At 44.2% G+C, this 17469-nt stretch overlaps 1 pseudogene; it reads right to left on the bottom strand.

Moving 5' to 3' along the window:
• Window positions 1-1817: 1817 nt before the first annotated feature.
• On the bottom strand, window positions 1818-5906 carry LOC138162378 (sn-1-specific diacylglycerol lipase ABHD11-like; annotated as a pseudogene).
• Window positions 5907-17469: the final 11563 nt, after the last annotated feature.

Below are 17469 nucleotides of genomic sequence, written 5' to 3' on the forward strand. Positions count from 1 at the left end.
TGCACATGTGGCCTCTGGTACCCACTATGGCCTGGAGGCAACCTTGGCCTTCTTCCTAAGGAAAAGCCAGTAGGCAATGTCTACCCTCAGAGCTGCTGGGGGATCAGCTTTAAGTTTTAACATTATAACAATAATCCCAAATAACTTATTTAACAATCTTTCAATTTTCATAAGTAAGAGCCAAATTGTTTTCACTTTTTAAGACAGGATTAGCAGGACTTAACAAAATAACATAACTGGTTTTAAACAAATTTTTTCACTGTATTAGTTTCAACGAAATTCAGACCAACAGTTGCTTTGTCATTTCCAATTCACCTTGCAGAAAACCATTCATCTCATCATTATAAGGTGGAATCTATAACTTTAAATCACTATATATGTCCATAATGGCCAAAATTTTAAATGCAGCAGTATTATTACTACCTGTTTGTAGCCCACATATAACACCTTTAAATGATCAGATTTTATAGCATAAAAATCCAATTCACATACAACACAAACCAGATTTAAAAACTGCTGCAACCTTCTCTGGAACTACAGGTAAAGGTGTAAATACCTGGTTTTCTAAATAGCAGATACACGCATTATAAGACAGGGTTAGCACCATCAATAAAGTAACACTCCTGGTTTTACACAATTTTTAAATTTTCGTCTCCCCACAGTTGAGAACCTGGTTGTGGAGGTGGTCGATTTGTGCAGGAAGGAGGAAGAGGGCACCCCACACTCCTTTTGTGGGAAAGCTCGGCTCTGGGGCTAAGCTAGAGGAGTGGGCTTCAGGGTGCCCAGGGACCTAGGGCTGTTGCTAGTGGGGTCTCCCATATAGCTGCTGTGCCCCGCCCTTTTTTTCCTTTCATCAGATGGGGGAGGTTAACTCAAATTCTCTACTATTCTTCTAACTTTTCACTGCAGCCCTAGCTCAGTCAGAGCCAGGATGACAGGGACAAGGATCTTAATGGTACTAACCTCTCACTGTATCCTCAGCTCAGTCAGAGCCAATGTGACAAGGGGAGGGCTCTATAGCCCTAGCAGAGAAGAACTGGGACCACAAGGAAGAGAATCTTAGCAGTTGTAGCTCGTCACTGTGGCCTATTCTAAAGTGCAGCTTTGAAGCCTGCTTCTCTTTGATCAGTGAAGTGACCCCTTTTCTCTTAGATAGCCATTTGTCTTTCTACTTCCAGAACTTGCCTATATGCCAGGTGCTGTACACATATTGAACCAAGTGATCCTCACAATGGCCCTGGGAGGTAGGGGTTATTATGAGTCCCATTTTACAGCTGAGGAAATGGAAGCTAAGTGACTTACCCAAAGTCACACAGCTACAGGTCAGATTTGAATTCAGGTCCTCCTGAGTCCAGGCCCTATCTACTACACTCCCTAGCAGCCTCATTATGACTATTATTGATGTTGTTTTATTATTAATGTGGGAAGCGAGAGGCCTGACATGTTCCGTTCTGCTGATATTGAGAGTGCTCAGTTCAGTACACCATATTTTGGAGAAGACTTTGAGAAGGCAGAGAGTATCTAGAGTACTTGGGATGGTGAAGGGTCTTAAATAAAACTGGTGCATACTTCATAAAAAAAACAAGAAAATAGCTACATGGCCGATTCATGCTTTCCTATGGAATCCTCTTCATTCTGTCTTTGTATATGGAAATTCTTATTTTTGTTGCTGTCATGGTCATAATAAAAGTATTTAGTTTTCTAAAATAGAAAAGAAAGTGGGTCATTGGAACATGTAAAAATCGCAGAGCAGAGAATAGAAGGAAGTTGGATGGAGACTGAAGACAAGAAAATTTTGACATGAGCATGTTGTATTGATCATATGATTAAAAAACCCAAGCAATTCATTAGAGAGATTCACAATTTCTGCAATTCTCTTTTTCTCTTGTTCTTTACCTACGGGAATGTTCATATTAATTGGTGTTTGTTCAGTTCTGAATTAGAAAAAGATAATTTTTTTTTAAAAGAAAGGTTCCCAATGAAGGAAGTGCTTAGGGCTCTCTGAGTGTGGAGTGTGGGGACAGGGAACATCTTCTAGGATAGGAAACTGAGGATACTGCTCATGAACTCTTGGGGCTTCTTGATATGGAGGATGTGCCCAGCATCAGGGATGGTCTGGAACAGGTCTTCAGGGAATAGGAGCTTGATCTTGGGGTGGTGACTTGGCCTGTGAAGAGAGAAAGAGAGAATGAAAGAGATGAAGAGAGGGAGAGAGGACAGGAGAGGGTGGTAGAGAGGAGGAAAGAGGGAGAGGGGAGAGGGGTATAGGATGAGAGGGAAAAGGAAAGGGAGAAAGGAGAGAGAAGAGAGACATGGACAGAGAGAAAGAGAGACAGGCAGACAGACAGAGACAGAGAGGGAGATGGAGAGACAGAGAGAAACAGAGATAAAGAGATAGAAAAGGAGACAGAAAGAGAGAGAGGACAGAGAAGGGAAAAGATAAATCAGAGTAACAGAGACAGGCAATCACAAAGGTAAGGTTTGAGTAGTGAGTATAGGTGGTGAGAAAAGGAAAAACAGGATTGGCAGAGAGAAAGGCATAAGTTGAGATAATGCACATGTTGTCTCCCAATGCTGGGGGGACCCTCCCCTCCTAAATTCAAGTTGAAGCTCCCAATTGCCCTCATCCTTGGCAGTGGAGAACCCAATTGATACCCAAGAAAGACAGAAATTTTTGGGGCTAGCTGTGCCCCTCGGATTTTTGGCCCTGCCTTACAGGAGAAAGCATGAATCGGTGCCTCTGAGGAAGAGTGTGGGCCCACGATAGACTCCCTGGATAGCAAGAGTATCCAGAAACTGGTTTTGTTTCCGCCACAGGATTTCCGCGTTGGCTTTCCACACATACTGCCCATTGATCTGCACCAAACTGTTGAACAGATATTGCCGGTGACTTGAATCCTGGAGGGGACAAGGGCTTAGCTGGGACATCCATCTTCTCCCCAGCAGTGTCCTACTCAATCCTACTCAGACCAGACTCCAATTCATTCCATATGCCTTCTTCTTTCCTGGCAGCAAATATCTAATGCCTTCTGTTGGTATACAAAGTGCAGGGAATATAAAGGAAAATAGAAGACAGGGCTGGTTTTGAAGGAGCTTCTAACTGAAACCCTCTCTGTTCTCCTTAACCTGTCCTTCTCCCCAAGAGATGTTCTCCTTTTGGGCTGCATTCCACTCCACCCCCCCCCCAAGTCTCCTGAGGACTCCAAACTCAAATGATTGGCTTTAGCAGCCCATCTCCACACCTCCAGCCCTGGGAGCCCCGAAGGATCACCTCGACAAATAGCTTCAGATATTCATCAACTACTTCAGAGGCTTGGGAGCCAGAAAGATTTCCAAGGAGGTTTATAGAATTCAAAACAGGTACAGTTTTAAAGATCTTTGGGATATCCGGGGTCACCAAGGGGCTGACATCCACTGCTACCAGGCGTTCCACCAGCTCTGGCTAAAGGAGAAAGTCCATCATATAATGAAAAATGAACAATGAATAGTGTCTTCCCTCTCCTTTTATACACCTAGTGATGATACTAAAGCAGAGAAATAAGGAGCTATGTTCCCCAAAAGGGAGGGACAGGAAAAGGTCCCCATTTCATGGCCTGTAAGTGGTCCTGATGCCAGCCTTCCTGTTTGCATGCTCTGGCTTAACCAAGGATAGATGGTGACATTGATGACACTCTCAGAAGGTGCTGGTCCATCCATGGCCAATCTCAGGAGCAGCAGCAGACCCAGGTCAGTTCAGAGCATACAGAGCCACCTCTGCTCTTTCCTGGCCCTGAGCTCTCCTTCTCCTTCCCCCTCTTTCTCCTGCCCTCTTCTCCACCCCTCCATTTCACCTCTCAGAAGGTGACACTCTCACCTTCTGTAGTGCCAATGTCATGGCTGTCTTGCCTCCCATGCTGTGCCCGATGAGGACACAGGGGGTGAACCCAGCTTTGACAGGAGAACCTGCAGGTCACAGCTCATGGCATCATAGCTGTAGTCAGTGCCATAAGGGCTATCTCCATGGTTCCTAGCATCCACTGTCAATACCTGGAGGGCAGAGACTTGGAGTTATTAATCTCCCTGATTCCTCCCCCTTCCTTCTCCACCCTGGGGGTGCTGACCCACTGGCAACAGCTGGGAGGCTACCTGAGGACTCCCAAGTTGTCCAGGAAGCCAGGGGGTGTACTGAGTAATCCCTGATAATAGGAGGAAGTGGGGAATATGGGACCATGGTAGGACAAGAGCATTAGAAAGGAAAATATTCCGCTCCCTCTCCCATCCCCCCACCCCTGACTGTGATTAGGGCTGGCCCTTCCCCACTCTGTTTCTTGGGTCACTGATTCCCTCTTTCCCTGACTTTCAGCTTTCTTCCATTTCCTTTTGCTTTCTGATGTTAGGAAAGAAAGTAACTGATAACTTCCTTAACCATAAAGGCATTACAATTACTATGCATTACTAGGACAGTCTGCCATTTAAAATAAATTCTAAAAAAATGTTCACTCGAGCCAAGGCAACACCTCCAGGATGATGAGAATCCCAGGTGTCTGTAGTGGAGATATTTAGGGGGAGGGTACCTTTGCTAAATCACCAGGCTGGAAGGGACCTCGGGTCCAACCATTGGCTTAACAAAAATCCCCACCAAGTGATCATCTGGCCTTTGCATGAAAGTCTCCTGTGAGAAGGAGCCCACTCCATTTGGTGGCACTTTGCAGGTAGACTTCCTGGTGCCCCTCAAGATGTGCCCAGTGAGGGAAGGTCTGTCCCCCCTTGACAGCTCCTCTCATTTCATCCTCCCCTACCTTCTCCCTTCCCCCACTTCTGACTTTGTCCCCCCCTCCCATAGACTGCTCCCTCTCCCAGCTCACCCATCACTGGGGATTCTTTACCTTCCTGCCTGTCTGTTGGGCCAGGGCCTCGGCTTCAGCCTGGAAGATGTTTTTGTTGCTTAACAGCCCATGCAGGAAAACAGCAGGTGGGAGAGTGTCCCAACCATCCAGCAGCCTGTAGGACAGGGGCACTGGCCTAGCCAGGGTGAGGAGAGAGGAGGGCAGAGGAGGAGGGATGGATCACTTCAGGAGATGCGTAGGAACTCGGGATAGTGGGGGGGGGTGGTACAGGGTCTGTCAGGCTCTTATCTCCCCCATGCGGGTGCCTCTGTTGGAGATGGGTGCATGTTCATTCAGAGGAGGGTGTGGGGTGGAAGGTGTGGGAGAGGAGGGGAAGACAGAAGCAGTCCCAGGGCAAGTGAATGTCAGGGGGAAGCTATGAAGGAGGGAGCAAGGCAGGACTAGTCACAAGTAGGGGGAGAGGAGGGAGGTGAGGTTTGCTAGAAACAAAAAGAGGAGAAGGGAGAGTAGGAAAGGAATGGAAAGGGGGGAAGGCTGACCAAGGGAAGGCAGAGAAGGGTAAAGGGGAGAAAGATGAACTGAAGGGATGTAGAAAGGAAGAAAAGGAAGGACAGTGGGATTGAAGGGAGGAGGGAGAGAGAGAAGGGTCTGGGGAAAAGAAAAACAGGGTAAAGGGAAGACAGAATAAAGATGAGTGGGTAAGGGGAGAGGAAGTGAGGAAAGACCACAGGGAAAGGGAAAGCTTGGAGGGAGAAGGGAAGAAATCAGAAAAAGGAAGGCATTAATGTAGGGATAGAGAAGGGAGAGGGGAAATGGAGGGGAGGAGAAGAGGGCAGGAGAAAGAGGGGGGAGCAGAAGGAGAGCTCAGGGCCAGGAAAGAGCAGAGGTGGCTCTGTGGGCTCTGAACTGACCTGGGTCTGCTGCTGCTCCTGAGATTGGCCATGGATGGACCAGGACCTTGGATGGGTGATAGCCAGGGGCGTGAGGATCCCCAGAGTTTGCGGTCCCTCCCTTCCGTGGTTTAGGGTCCCCTTCACCTTCTCCCTTCTCCAGCCTTCTTCCTCCTCCCAAGCTCCTCAGACATCTAATCCACACCTCTTTCCACTGAACCACACTGTCCCAAGTGCTGGGCCCTGAAGGGCTTAGCTGACACCTTACTCCAGGTTCTCACTTCCTGTCTTCTGTGGGATCAGAGCATGGTAGAAATGGAAGGGTCTTTTGAAGTCATCTGAGACATAAGGTGGTGGAGGGGAAACATTTAGCTCCTTGTTATTTTTCTTTCTGTTTACTGGTGGATTGGCAATTTGTGTGTGTGTCTGTGTGTGTCTGTGTTTGTGTCTCTGTGTGTCTTTGTGTGCGTCTGTCTCTCTGTGTGTGTCTGTGTGTGTGCACACGCATGTGCCTTTAGTTGTTTTCTTTTTGTTTCATCTGTTAACCTAAAAGTTTGGTTAAAGGACAGAAAGAGGCTAGGTGATTTGTAAATCTGTATTGTTTATTCCCATAAAGCTAGATAAAGCTAGCAAACTTGTATGTAGAAGGTGCTAAAATTCAAGCTCTGACTGCCTGATACAAGATTGACAAGTTTTTGTTTTTGGACAATCCCAGGATGTTTGTGTGCCTCAGACCTATGGTCTCCATATATTTTCTATCCATACCATGAATAAGGGAATTTTCTTAGTTGTAAATACAAGATACTTGACAAGATAGTGTCAGCTGGAATTTACAGTCTCAGGATGTCTCTGTTTCCCCCCATCTGGAGTACACCCCCAAGACAAGAGAAATTCCATTATTCGGAATTTCCAAGCATCCTGTCACAAAGGAGAGAATACCCATTGCCAACCTTATCTGGTCTTTCAAGTTACAGACACAGGAAAGGGCATTTTTAAAGCAAAGCAAAGCAAAGCAGTCTGATTGATTAGTTCAGGCCCTGGCCCTTACTGAGGTTATTAAATTGATATTAAATGATTATCACATTTTTGTTTTGTGGTAATAAAAACTATTCAACCTACAATAAGAGAGACTGAGGCAGAGGTCTGAGCCAATGGCGCTTTATTGAAGAATCCATAGCTCCCTCTAATGAAGTGGACCTCAAATCTTTTTCATGATCATGGACCCTCCTTCCAGGGTCCAATTTTTATGGGGCTAGATACCTAGAAATTCTTGAGTGGCTATACCAAATACAGGAACAATTCCATAGGTGAACATATGACTCATAGGCTAAAATTAGCACACACTATATCAGTGGGGTCACAGGTTGGGCAAAGTAGGAAATATTTCTGGTGACTTGGTGGTCCCAAGAGGGATGGGCTTCTCCTTAAATTAACCAGGAGCTATACATATGCTCCAAGGACATATGGATGGAGGGAGCTTTTGGTTCCATGCCACCACCCATACTTGGTTTCGTCATGGAATTTATCAAAACAGGATGGAAATATCTTTGTCAGCATTCTTATGATTGTGCAAGTGACCTCCATATCTGATAAGCAAGTAATTTAAAGATAGTTCAGAAGAGAAAGTGAGGCTGGGGTCTTTGCACAGCCCTCCCTCACTTCAAACCACTTGTAAATCATGTCATCATCTTCCTAGTGTCATAGTCCTCTTTGAGAATGAAGGACAAACCACAAGCTGCTAGTAGTCCAAGCTGCCCCACTGGGCACCCAATTTGCTTTTTCCAGTTAGGTAACTCAGCTCCTCCCATTCTCTCCTCTCCTCTCCTTACCTCTTCTTTCCCCATATGGGATATCAAGCCCCAACCCTCCATTTTACAAGGAGGAAAACTGAAAGCTAGAGAGGAAGAGATAGCCTGTTCATGGTCACTCAGTAAGTGCCTGGTGGAAATGGAATTCCAGTGCAGACCTGCCTCATTCCCAGCCCAGCCCGAAATGACAGGACAAGATCTCACAGTTTGTCTTGTGACCTCTCCTGGAGGATCCTAGATAGAACCAGGCAAGATAATGCTAGCAGTTATGATTTATTTGTTTTAGAGGAAGTTGGAGAGATTTTGAAGAGTTTATAAAAAGCTGCAGGAGTGGGAGATCTGCTGAATACAAAGTCCATAAAGACTTCCTGGGATACCTTTCCTTAGCATGGAAAGGAGCCTGACTGTGGACAAGCCCTCACAAGTTCTACCATATGGCCTTGCATGACTGTACAAGAGCTCAATCTATATTATAAAGCAGCAATAATCAATACTATTTGGTAGTGGCTCAGAGTGGTGGATCACTGGAATAGATTAGGTACACAGGACACAGTAGTAAATGACCATAGTAATCTAATGTTTGATAAAAGACCCCACCTTCTGGGACAGGAGCTCACTATTTGACAAAAACTATTGGGAAAACTGGAAAATAGCATGGCAGAAACATGGTTTAGAGCAACATCTCACACTATATAACAAGATAGGGTAAAAATGGGTATATGATTTAGATATAAAGGGTGATGTCATTGTCAAATTATGGGAGGAGGGAATAGTTTACCTGTCAGATCTATGGAGAAGGGAAGAATTTCTGACTAAATAAGAGATAGAGAGCAATACAAAATGGAAAATGGATAATTTTGGTTATTTTAAATTTAAAATTTTTTGCACAAACAAAAGGAATACAACCAAGATTAGAAGGAAAGCAGAAAGTTGGGAAACAGTTTTTTCACCAAATGTCTCTGATAATGGCTTCATTTCTCAAATATATTGAGAATTGAGTCAAATTTATGAGAATTCAAGTCATTTCCCAAATGATAAATGGTGAAAAGATATGAACAAGCAGTTTTCAGATGAAAAAAATCAAAGGTATCTATAATCATATGAAAAGAATGCTCTAAATCATTATTGATTAGAGAAATACAAATTAAAACAAGTCTAAGGAAGTACCCCACACCTTTCAGATGGGCTAATATGACAGAAAAGGAAAATTATGAATGTTGTAGAGGAAGTGGGAAAATTGGGACACCAATGTATTGTTGGTGGAGTTGTAAACTGATCCAGTCTTTCTGGAGAGTAATTTGGAAACATGCCCAAAGGGCAATCAAATTGTGCATACCTTTTGATCCAATATTGCTACTAAGTCTGTATCCCAAAGAGATCATTAAAAAGGGAAAAGGAGCCACATGTAGAAAGACATTTATATCAGCTGTTTTTGTGGTGTCCAAGCATTGGAAATTGAGGAGATGCCCATCAATTAGGAAATGGCCAAACAAGTTGTGGTACATAAATGTAATGGAATTCTACTGTGCTATAAGAAATGATGAGCAGATGGATTTTAGAAAAACCTGGAAAACCTTACATTAACTGAGGCTGAAGAGAAATGAGCGGAACCAAGAGAACTTTTCTCAAGGTAATAGCCACACTGTGCAATGACCAAGTGTGATTGAATTAGCTCTTCTCAGTAACACAATGATCCAAGAGAATTCCAAAAGACACATGATAGAAGATGCTATCCACATCCAGAGAAAGAACTGATGGAGTCTGAATAGAGATAGAAATATACAATTTTCAGTTTCTTTTTTTTCATGTTTTTTTTCCCTTTTGTTCTCTTTCTTCTTTCACAACATGAGTAGTGTGGAAAGATGTTTTTCATAATTGCACATGTATAATGTATATCAGATTGCTTGCTGCCTTGGGAGGGGAGAAAAATTTGGAATTCAAGGTCTTATAAAAATGAATGTTAAAAATTGTCTTTACATGCAATTGGATAAAATACTATTTAAAAAGCAAGACAAAAACTAGTTCAACCATAGTAGAAGTTTTTTTGAGTCCTGTCATGGCAATGGACTCAGTCTTTTTTCTAGGAACCAGCCTAGTTGAGCATAGAGATTAAGCTCATCACTAGAAAGCTGGCCATTTGAGGCATGAAAGCATTGGCCATGGCAACCCATGAAACAGAAAAAATACAAAATGCTATTCATACCTATGTAGTCCCTTTTCCCCTTACCTCTTTGTAGAGATGTTGGCAGAAGGGGGCAAAAGAAGATGAAGGTGGCTTAGAATCACTGCTTTAGACCATCTATAAACTTCAGCTTAGCTATTGACATTCTTGATATGAGATCTTTGTCAACCTAACAAATTGGATGTGCTTCTGAAGAAACTGGACTGTCACAGTCTTGATATTTCCTATAAATGAGATCTTGACAATCTCTGGAAATGGAATCAGAAGAGAGAAGGAAGTTGGATCCAAATAGAAGGATGTCCCACTGGTTCTTCTTGGTGAAGCAAATAAGAGTCAATTTTAGCCTGTTCCCAAACAAAGACAAATAAGAAACTACATGGGTCGTCTTTTATTGCAGAGCAAGGAGACGACCATGAAAATAATTAATTGCAGCTTATTTGACAAGCAGAGAAATATAGCAACCAAAGGCAACATAAGCTTAGAATCAATCTCATGAACAAAGATAGAAATGAAATTATGAGTAGGATCATTTCATAAGGTAGAAAGAAGCAGTGGATGGCAAAGTTGGTTTCAGGAAAGCCTGGGAAAAGACAAAAGCAAGCAAGTCATCCCAAGGGCACTAAAGGATGAAATGGAAATGAAGACAACAAATAGAAGAAATATAGAAAAGCTCTACCAAGATCTTGGCAACAAGTGCTTTCCCCCATAAAGGAAAATGAAGCCTCTCTCCCTGGATTTGTACATGTGGGACCATGCTGTGCCTCTAGATGAGGTAGAGATGGTGAGGAAGAGAACAAAGACAAATTGGCTGGATTCGACCAAATGTATATAGAAGAGATCAATAATACGGGTGACCCAACTGTGAGGGCACTGAAGAATCATTTCCCAAGATATATGGATGCCTAAGGCATGGAAGAAACTGCTAAATGCTTTACAAATATTATGCCTTTGGATCTTCACAACAACCTTAGGAGTCAGGGGCTATTAAGCTGCCTATATAACAGTTGAGGAAAGTGAGGCAAATAGAAATTAAGTGATTTGCCCAAGGTCACACAGCTAGCAGGTATTTAATGCTGGATTTGAACTCCGGTCTTCCTGACTATTCACTGCACCACCTAGCTGTTTCTGAATAAAACAGTGACAGGAAACACCAATAACTACTGGTCTTTCCCATATATATGGTACGCCTGGAGATTTTTAATGCTTTCAAAGGTATTTGTGTTAATGAAGTTCTTATTGTATAAATTGTTCTCTGGTTCTGCTGACTTCACTCTGCATGAAATCAGACAAATCTTCCCAGGTTTCTCTGAAACCGAGGATCTTCCCAATACAAAGGACAGAACAAGTCTGGGCTAAGGGGACCAGAGATCCTGTAGTCCTGCAGGAGTGAGGTAGGATTGATAGCCCTTTGTTGGTAAAGAGACCCTCCCCATTGTCCCCTTGGAGATGGATGGGGTGGGGGAGGGAAGAGGAGGCATAAATTGTTTCAAACTTTAATGAGAAAAGGATGATCTCATACCTCTTCCCCCTTCTAACTCAATAGAAATAATAAGCATTTAAATAATCCTTTAATGGTGGCAAAATGCTTTGCCTTCTTGCATTTGACCTGCACAACCAGCCTGCTAGGTATGATTATTACCATCCTTTTATAAGTGAGGAAACTAAGAATCTCCTCAGATAGAAGCCAAAGGCCCCACAGCTTGGAAGTGTCTAGGGTGGGGTTTGGACTCAGGTCTTCTGACACCAAATCCAGGTTCTCTGCACTCTGCCACCTGGCTGCCATGTTGAGGTCTCTTACCTTGGCTGTCTCCACTGCCACAGGGCTTTGCCCGATGCCAATGGGGAACTGAGCTGAGGCCCTGAGGTGGCTTTGCACAAGGGCCTCTGCCCTCCCACTTCATCTGGCTTCAGATGCACCAACTGACCCGCTGCCAGACATCTTCTAAGAGAAAGGGAAAATAGGGAAGTTGCAAGCTCTGCCCTGGAAAGTGACAGCAAGTCCAAGCCTGTGGGCACCCTGATAAAAAGCTGACAGACTTTTCTGGACATCACATGCACACACAGAGCATCCCTCCCACATGTGCTCCCTCACCCTCCTCCTCCCTACCTCCCGGGCTCTGCCTCAGTTTCTCTTTCCTTGTCTCCAGCAGGGCAGCCTCTTCTGCCAGTTTTTCTATGTAAACTCTTCTATGCCCTCAATCCATTGTAAGCTCCTGGGGGCAGAATCTTGTTTTTCCTCTTGTTCATGCATTGCCCACACTTACTATGCTACTTGGCCTTTGTCACATAGATGCTTAATATATGCTTGTGACCATTTCAACCATTCTATCTTCTTGGCCCCTTTATAAGAATGTAGGGAGCTTATGTTCTAATGGGAAAGACAGTACATAAAAAGCAAACTGAAAAGGGGGCTCTAAGGTCAATTCAACCTCATCTAAAGTGTCCAAAGCTGCAGAGAGGTCATAAAGAATGAGCTGGACATGTGGGAGGTCTCTGTCACCCTGCCTGCCAGCTATTGTGAGACCCAAGTGATGTGGATACAAATGGTGCCCTAAGGGTTAAAAAATAATATTAAGGCTTTCTTTTCCAATACTTTGTGAGGCCCTGTAGCTTATTCTGTAACTTGAAAACATCCTGAAGTCTTTTCCCCCTTATCTTGAAACTATACCAAAAGAATTGCTCTTGTCTCTCTTATCCTGTGTTCCTGGGGTCCTTTAATTTTTAACCTGTATCCTCCTGTCCTGTCCTTAAATCCTTAAATCATAAAGAATTCCAATTGTCTCCCTCATTCTTCATTATAAAATCCTTTCTTGTCCTGTCTTTAATCTTTGACTCCCATAAAACCCTCTAAAACTACATCATTGTTCTGAAATCTCCATGTAAGCATAACACCCCCAAATATCAGGGTCTCACTTACCTTTCTTGCTAAGGAGGCCTGTGTTTGCTTACACAATAAATAAAGCTCCCAATGGCTGCAGAGAAGGTCTAAGTGAATTGTTTGACACCTGAACCACTCTCCTAACTCTAAACATCAACACAGGGAAGAGATCATCAGGGAGGAAGTAGGACCTATTGTGCGGGGCATGGGGACCCCAAAAATCCCCTGCCAAAAAATTAAAAATCAGAGGTGCCTTGAGGAAAGAACAGGAAGTTTTATTCAGTTCTGGTGAGAAGAAGGCATCCCTCACACCAGTAGGAACCAGTGAAATGAGGTGTGTTATAGAAGACAGAGCAAGAATTTATACCCTAATGCAGTCAAGCCCCCTCCCATCACTGTCCCTTCTCCCATTGGATGGGAGCCAGGCTTACAATCTGAGTGAGAAACCTTCTCCATTGACAAAGAGCTAAGAAGCCCACCACTATCCCTTATTGGCTGGGAGGCGGGTTCACAGTCTTGGGCATGGAAAAAGGCCAAGAACAGGGAAACAGGGTATTGTTCATGTCTTTATTTGGCAAATGCTAAAGCAAGGGAAGGGAAAAGTTCTACAGCAAGGGTGGGGGCTGAAAGACTCCTAAAGGGCTTAATGCTGATGTGGAAATAGTAAATAAGGGGGAAAGATGAAACCAAAAACAGACCTGTTCCCACAAGAAACCTTACTAGACTTTAGGATATTAGGCTGAGAAGTTTTCACCTCTCCCACTCACTATCATGGGGGTGATGTGGTTTGAGAGGTTCAGGGATTCCCCAAAGACCAGCGTACTGGACAAGGTCATTTGGAATGAATTCATGGAATCATGCATTCTTCAGGCCAAGTTGGCAAAGGTTTATTGTAATGCCAACATGGCGGCAGAGCTCCTGAAGGAACTTGCAACTTAACAGGAATGATGATAAAGCTTATGTAGGAAAAGAGTGGATTATCTGACAGATATGCTAATTAGGTGATAACTTACAACCTTGGTCACTACTGGAAAACAGGGGAAGAAGTTTTTCAGGGGTGTATTAGGTCTGTTACATCTGTAGCAAGACAGCTCTGAGAGTTGATGTCTGTAGCTTGACCTCTGCATTGAATATGATAACTTTGAGAATCAATACGTGATAATTCTGTGGTTACAAGATAGTCTTGTTTTCATAAGAGAATTTCTTCAGAGGTCAGCTTGTTCTTGTGATGGGGAAAGATAGTTTGTCTTACTGGGGCCCACCCATGAGTAATTGTGGGGAAAGGTAGTTTGTCCTATTGGGGCCTGTATCAGCAATGCCATATTCACAATGCCTATAGAGATTACAAATATGCTGATATAATTATCCATCACAAAATACGTCAGGTTTGCCATTTGGGGAAATAAACTAGAAAATTTATTAAGATACCAAAAGACTGAGTCCCAAAACCAGAAAGTGAAAGCCATCAGAGTAGTTATGATATTGGCACAGGTAGATAAAGTAGAAAGCACCCACATTTTCAAGCCTTTAAAACAGAACAGGCTACCTCAGGCAAAGGTCCTCCTCTCCCCACTCACAGCAACCACCCAGCGTCCTGGAAGAGCGCTCCCAGCAGCTCCGGCCCCTGGCAGTCCTCAGCAGGAGTCCTAACTCAAAAAAAAAAAAAGGCAACCGCCACCAACTGCCAACTGCAGGACCGTTAGCTCGGCTTTTCACTTTCTCTTGCTCTGCTATGTCAGCACGTCCATGGGGCATGGGAGATCTTTAAATCCCATAACCCTTACAGGGCCCAGTCATGAGTTATTACTAGGCATAGGGTCCTTGGGCTGGGGAGAAAACTGTCAAGGATGGTGTTTTGATAGTAGGGTGTAATATAATACCAAGCAAAGGCAACTTCCCAGGTTCAAAATACCAGCATAGGTGCTCTCTATTTTATTCAGTGACAAACCAAGAACAGAGAAGATCAAAACATGACATCATTCAAAATACAGCATTTACTAAGTGTGATTAAATAATCTCCAAGGACTACCCCACCCCAGGACCCCCCAATCATTCAATCAATTACAAAGTCTCTGTTCTAAATACTTCTCCACCCCTAGGCTATACCCCAACTAAGTCCACCACAAAGCCCCTCCTCTTAAATGGAGATTAGTTACCAAACACAAGGTCAAAAGTTCCCCACCCCTGGATCACAACTGAATCCACCCCAGAGCCACATCAAGTCCAAACACAGCACTTAATACCCAAACGGAGGTCTTCTCTTCATTCCGACACGAGGCAAATTCTCAGCAATCTTAGTTCCTGGGGAGACAAGGCTTAGCAAGGCCACAAGATACATTGCCAGTCCCTTCATGAATTCATCCTCTGTCTGTAGAACAGTCCTAGAACCCCTGAACACATTAGCAAAGCCCTCTCCCAGGATTTCCGCAAACATACAACAAGAAAATCCTTCTTCAGGGCTTCCGAACCAACAGAAAGGCCCCCAGACCCCCGCAACAACAGCACCGCCCTTCACCAGTGGACAGTATTCACTCTGTCTGCAGGACAGTCTCCAGACCCCTGCAACAACAGTACTGTCCCTCACCAGTGGACAGCATCCACTCTCTGTCTGCAGGACAGTCCCAGGGCCCCTCAGCGAACAGCCAGGCTCCAGGACCTCCCCAACAAAAGGACAGTCCTTCACCAGTGGACAAACCCGGCAAAACAACACCAAAACAGACAGACAAAGCACCAGCAAAACAGCCATGTCTCCCCAGTCCCCGGCAGCCCAGGGGGCAGGTCTCAAAAGTCCAGGGCAACTCAAAGCGGCCACCAGCAACCCCCCCAGTCCCTCCCCCTCCACGAGGTGCTGCCTCCAAAAAAAAATCTTCCGCCTCTCTCCAGCGTCTCTCCAAATCCACATCACCAGCTCCTCCCAGTTCAGGACCCCCCCCCCCCCCCCCACATCAACAAGCCCATCCCACAGGTGGGATCAACAAGCTCTGGGTTTTAACACAATCAATTTGAAAACCAAGCCAATACAGGGGAATCTTCAATTGCCATTACTATCACATAGGGAGAAATGTGGTCTTGGAATTGGGTTTCCAATAACAAGCATCCAAGCACCCCATAAGGGGATTAAGTTCAGAGATACAAAGGAGTAAACCTAGGGGCAGCTGGAACCCTTCCCTCAGTTCTTCCATGGAAAGCCTTCTCTAATTGAGGAGAGGCTGGAGGGAATTGGAACTGATCCCTAAATAGGGCACAGGTTACACTGAGATGAGACTTCCTTGAAGCTAAGGTTTCTGCTTTGGGGATGGGCAGGAAAAGGACCTGAGCCTTCCTGGTAGAGTCACTGGGGCCCCACCCCTGCCCTCTTCCTGCCCCACCTCAAATTGGAGCCATTCTTGGGGCCATTCCTGGGGACAAGTCCCTGGGCTCCAGCCTTCCCTTATTGCCCTCCCACCCGATCCTCCCTTCTTGCCAGCTCTCTCCTTGCTCCTGAAACATACACATAAGCCAGCTGTTAGCTGGGATTTCTCTCTGGATCCACCTGGTTTTCAAAAGAAGATTCTTGGAGACAAAAAAGCTGCCTTCTTTAAATGGTGGAGGTGTCACACAATACCACAACCTCCAGAAATAACTGTAAGTGACACCTGTATCATGGTTCATCACACTACAAGGAAGCATCTCCCTGAATCTTGGGTTAAGGTCCCTGTCTTAACCCTGGCAAATGAAGCTTCTCCAATCTATTGTCTATGAGGGAGTGGGAGAAAATTTAAAAGCTGATGCCTTGGGGCAGGGGTGGAGAATCTTTTCCTGTTGGAAGGCTGCATTAATATTTAGCTGTAATTGGATAAGGCCACCATTTTTCAATTAGATATACTTAAAAATGTACACTATTTTGTAAAAATCTAACTACTATGTACTTCATATTTTCAAAAAATGAAAGCCATTTGTTGATTTTAAAGCCAACTAACCTTATAATGACTTTGTTGTGTCTACTTTTTGTTGGAAAACATTTGAATATTTGGTTGCATCATGTAGGTCCCCAGTTTCAGGTGACCCTAGATGGGTATCAGTCATTTAGGACCTTAAGGGCATCTTGATTTGGGTTAGGTAGGAGAATGTAGATTTGCAGCCATAAGGGGGTGAAAAGCAAGAAAACATTTTCCAAGCATGTGGCTGAAGGTGTGGGTATCCTACTGCATTTTTCTGTATTTCAATTGGATCTTCCTTAGCATCAAAGAATGATTTCCAAATGTCATCTACTGAGAGCTCAATCAATTCCTTCTGTAGTTCTCTAGTGCCTTGGTGATATCAGCTAGATGAGGCTGAAATACTCATCTGAGTGTGATATCATCATTCTTAAAGTCAGGGAGCCTTTCATTGTATTCTCCGATTAATTGGTCTATAACAACTGCAGAGTCTTCTAATGATTAGCATACATCATCCTGCTCATCAATGACTAACTGGGGAAAATGTTTGTCCAAAATTTCCTTTAGAAGAAGTGTTTTGAAAAAAGATAGCTTTTTTCAAAGTGTTTGGATTTTTTTTTTTTGGCCACATCCCATACAGACTTAATTTTAACTTGCAAAGAAGTATTCAAGATGAAGGATCCCCTGCTGTCCAGAAACACCAGACCCAGTTGTGCTGCAAGGTGAGAAGGAACCAGTACATGCCCTGGAAGTGCAGAAGCAGGAGGGCTGGGAGGCTGCTGGCTGTGGGAACTTACAGGAGGCTGGTTCGAGTTCAAGGTCCCAGGGGAGAAATAAAGAGGATCAGAGGCCAGAGGCACCATCCCCCATCCCCTGGGACTAGAGGTGAGTATAAAAACTAAATTATTACAAAAAAATGCACAGGCAAAGGAGAGAGAATCCAACCATAGAGAGCTACCGTGGGAATA

Source organism: Petaurus breviceps, unplaced genomic scaffold (assembly GCF_028583685.1).
Source record: "Petaurus breviceps papuanus isolate PSGF00001 unplaced genomic scaffold, PetGlider_PUasm1.0 186, whole genome shotgun sequence".
Classification (NCBI taxonomy): Eukaryota; Metazoa; Chordata; class Mammalia; order Diprotodontia; family Petauridae; genus Petaurus; species Petaurus breviceps.